General features: G+C 43.5%; 1 long non-coding RNA gene across 1 annotated transcript; it reads left to right on the forward strand.

Annotated features, from left to right (window-relative positions):
- Positions 1 to 446: 446 nt before the first annotated feature.
- Positions 447 to 2,827, forward strand: LOC133374714 (uncharacterized). The gene is made up of 2 exons (XR_009759946.1): positions 447 to 739; positions 2,208 to 2,827. It is a non-coding gene; the product is annotated as an uncharacterized LOC133374714 (long non-coding RNA).
- Positions 2,828 to 4,511: the final 1,684 nt, after the last annotated feature.

Genomic DNA, 4,511 nt, shown 5'->3' on the forward strand with positions numbered 1-4,511 from the left:
GGTCACATGCTGCTTTTGGTGACAGCTGACATGACACAACCCTCAGATAATGCACTGAACATGTAAGCATGTGCATAAGCCTACATATTCTGGATGAACATGACGTTCTGGTATCATGTAGGAGGAAACCTAAAAATGAAGGTAGAAAAGATATCCTAAAGCCTTTGAGATGTTGATATAATCTTTTCCTATTGTCATATAAAAATGATGTTAATTGTAACAATTAGATGAAAATGAACAGATGGAACAACCAATTTACTTGCTTGCTTGCTTGCCTACTTATTTATATCTTGCCCTTCCTCCCACTAGGAACACTTTATAAGCAATCATATGCTATTGAGCAACTATTGAGATGTTCAGCTACATTGAACTCAATGAGAAACTCACCTCCATTCTCTGTGATACTCATATTCATAAAAAGATCGTTTCCAAGTGCCATCTGGTGCATGTGTGTGGTGTAGGAATTTCAGAGTGATGAGCATCAAATGCCACTAATTACATACCTTAGGAAATTCCCTCCCAGTGTGAATAAAGGCAAGAGACATGGGATGGAGAGATGGATGGTGCAGCACATAGACATGTGCTTTGGCAGGCAACGAAGAATGTGTCCGTTCATTTGTGGTTCCTCATTTCCCAGGGGAGGGTGCTTGGAGCTCTATAAAAAGGCCCTGTGTCTCTGAGCTCTTCACTCATTGACTTGCATCTCCGCCGAGCTTACAAGTTCTGACTGCTGCACAAGGTAAGTTAAATGGAACTGCTGGGAAATGGGAATTTAGCTCTGCCAGAAACCCAATTCTGCCACTGCAGTTAGCAGCTGGAACTACCGGAAATACTTGCAGAACGACATCCCTCAGGTTCTCCTTTCTATGGCTTGATAGTGCTTTATTCCTTTTAACAAATATCAACAGAGAAAGCTGCCTTGAACTGATTCAGACCACTTGCTGTCTGCCTCAGTATTGCCAACACTGACTAGCAGCAGCTGTCCAGGATCATAGACTCAGGGGTCTCTCCGAGCTCTAACTGGACATATAGGGGAATGTACCTGTGACCTGTTCAATGTAAAGGAACTTCTCTTCCTCTGAGATACGGTCATTCCCCTAGATACAAAGGAAGACCCCAGTCCTTATGGTTCTGAATAATGGGCTGATTTAAGCAGGGGCATCAGAGGCTGCTTTGAACCAAGCCAGACCATTGGTTGATCTACCTCCATCTTGTCTATGTTGACCAGCAGTGGCTCTCCTGGATTGGAGACAGGGGTCACTCCTAGCCCTACCTGGAGATGCTGGGGATGGAACTTTGGGCCTCCTGCATGCCAAGCAGATGCTCTACCACTGAGATGTGGCCCTTTACCTAACCAGAGATGCTTTCGGCTGTATATTTACAACCAAATCCCTCCCAAAATGTTCTTCCGATGTTATGGGAATACTGAAATACCTTTTGTTCTGAATGTCTTCCTAATACCGGATATCTCTAATTGGCACTCAGGGCTGGGATGGGGAACCTGTGGCCCTCCAGATGTGGCTGGACACACTTCCCATCAGCCTCAGCCAACATGCTGATTGGTGAGGGATGGTGATGGAGTTGTAATCTAGCAACTTCTGCAGGGCCACAGGCTCCCCATCACGGCTTTATACAGAGCATATAAGGCCTCCTGTGGGATCAGATCAAACATTTATCTAATCCATCATCTCAGTTCCCGGAATCACCATCTGCAAAGTCTACAACAATATAAGAAACCAGCACGGCCAATGGTTAGGAATAGGGATGGATATTTGGTTGTCTCAATTTCTCATTTTTTCCATTTTTATATTGAGTGCTCCACATTCACGCAGGAATCAGTGATATTCCCCATCCCCTTCTGGAGTTCTCATGGGATCACCCGGGATTATGGGCGGTCCAGAGAAATCTAGACAGCTCCAAATATCCAGAGAGCTGGGAATGCACTCAACCCTACAAATGGCGTCCTCCGCTGGGGGTCCAAGGCTCACTTAAAAAAAAAAAAACTAAAATGTGTTTAATTACTAATTCATCACAAAATATGTTTAAGTATCTGTTTTATTCCAATCTGCCCATTTCTGAATACATATTATGTATGTACACACACATTTTTATGCAATTTGGTATGGTATTGTAGGGCATTTTGTACAATGCATAGATGTGAATATTGTGCGGTTCGATTACAATAACTAATGGTTTGCTTTCTTCAGCTTCATTACATCAAAATGTCCTGTTGTGGAAGCCACCGCTGCTCCCGATGTGGCTGCTCCCCCTGCTGCTGCTGCAGGACCACCTGCTGTTCCCGCTGTGGCTGCTCCCCCTGCTGCTGCCGCAGAGTTACCTGCTGTTCCCGCTGTGGCTGCTCCCCCTGCTGCTGCCGCAGGGTCACCTGCTGTTCCCGCTGTGGGCGCTCCCCCTGCTGCTGTGGCCAGTCATACTCCTCTTCCCAGCAGTACAAGCGCTGAACACATTAGAAATTGCTAACGAGGCTCTGGATGCAAATAACAGCATGCCAGTCCAGCACCTGGAAACAAAATCCTTCATGCTGGTTGCCACCTCAACACCCAGAATATTGAGATTAATGTCAACACACACACATATATTTAAACACCCACTGATTGCCTTCTTGGACTGATATCACTGAGTTAGATGCCACTTCTTGCCTCCTTCATGAAATTGGAGATTCTTCCATCCTATTTGAAAATCCTAGTAATGGAGTCTTGGCTTTTTCATAGCATTTATGGTGCTCCTATCTTCCCTTCGGTGTTTGGGATGTGATTGTCTCTTCCTAGTTCTGTATTAACTTTCCCAATTAAATTCTGGAATCATGGCTGTGCCTTGTGTTGTTTGGTTCATTCTGTGCTTCATAAATCTCTTTCCTTGGGGGGAAAAGGCCATAGCTCACTGGCAGAGCAGTTGCTCTGCATGCAGAGTTCAATCCCTGGCAATGCTCAATAGGCCAGGGAGTGTCTCCATGCTGAAACCCTGGAGAGCAGCTGTCACTCACGGTGGATAATACTGAGCTAGATGGACCAGTGGTTTGACTCTGTATAAGGCAGCTTCTTACGTTCATATTTTAAAAAGTATTAAACAAATTCATGGAGGATAAAGCTGTCAGTGGCTACTAACTCTGATGGCTGTGTTGTCCCTTCACTGTTGGAGGTGGTACACTTCTGAAGAGCAGTTGCTGGAAGCCTGAGGATGGGAGAATTGAAGCAATGTTCCACACTTGAATGTTTCCAAGAGGCATGTGGCTTGCTAAAGTGAGGACATGATGCTGGGCTAGATGGGCCATGGGTCTGATCCAGCAGGTTCTTCTTATGTTCTTACCAATGATCTGTGAGTTTTCCATATTCAAGGAAAGGTGACTTGTGGCTATTTCAAACCATGCCCTTAAAGACAGTATAGACACAACCAGGTTCAAACTCCCGGTGCCTCCCTCTGAGGTGCCTCCCTTGGTTTTAGGATGATTTATGTCTCTAATAATCTTATGATAGTGTACATGATTCCTCATTTTGTCTTCACAGCATCCCAGTGAGGTAGAGAAAACAAGGTGAATAGACTTGGGTGTCTCCAGTCTATGTTAATTTTTTTAGCCATGTAGATAGCTAGATAAGAGTGCCAGTGTGGTGTAGTGGTTAAGTTGTTGGACTACGACCTGGGAGACCAGGGTTCGAATCCCCACATATCCATGAAGCGTACTGGGTGACCTTGGGCGAGTCACTGCCTCTCAGCCTCATGAAAACCCTATTCATAGGGTTACCATAAGTCAGAATCGACTTGAAGACAGTACATTTACATTTAGATAGCTAGATATTTATTGTTATACAGTATATTGATATATTGATATATCTGATGAAAGTATCCTAATCTAGAAGTTGGGGTTGTTTGCAACTAACTACCAGAGCCAAGATAACCATTAATTTTAGTGGGTCTACTTTGAGTAGGATTAACCTTCAATTACAACCCTAAGTCTCAACGCTCTTTTCAGGGAACTGAATGTAGCCAAGATGGACAACCTTAGACCAGGTGTACAATTGCAGTCCTCAAGGCCTCCCTGTGTGGCCCTCAAGATTTTCTTCAGTTCAGAAACAGAGAGAACCAAATTTAAGATTGTGGAAGTGAGAGAATCAAAACGAACAATCCTTCCATTCTTAATCTTCAGGTTCTACTAAAAAAAAAACATGCATACAGAGAGAGAGAGAGAGAGAGAGAGAGAGAGAGAGAGCTTGTTTACACAGCAAGAAATTCTGCATCTGGTCCAAAATGATCGTTTAAATTTGGACCGTTTACTTGACGTTTTAAGAGAGAGGTTCAGTTTGCATTTCAAGCACTTTCCAAAACAATATGAGAACTGAAACACAGCCATCCTTCGATATTTGCACTTTTATTTTTAATTATTTTAATTTTGCAATACAGTTTGCCAGCCAACCAGTGTTTACCAAAATGCATGTATTGGGGAAAGTGTGCATACAATTTATTTATTTATTTGATTTATTTATTTGATGCTCAAC

Source organism: Rhineura floridana, chromosome 22, assembly GCF_030035675.1.
Source record: "Rhineura floridana isolate rRhiFlo1 chromosome 22, rRhiFlo1.hap2, whole genome shotgun sequence".
In the NCBI taxonomy this organism is placed as follows: Eukaryota; Metazoa; Chordata; class Lepidosauria; order Squamata; family Rhineuridae; genus Rhineura; species Rhineura floridana.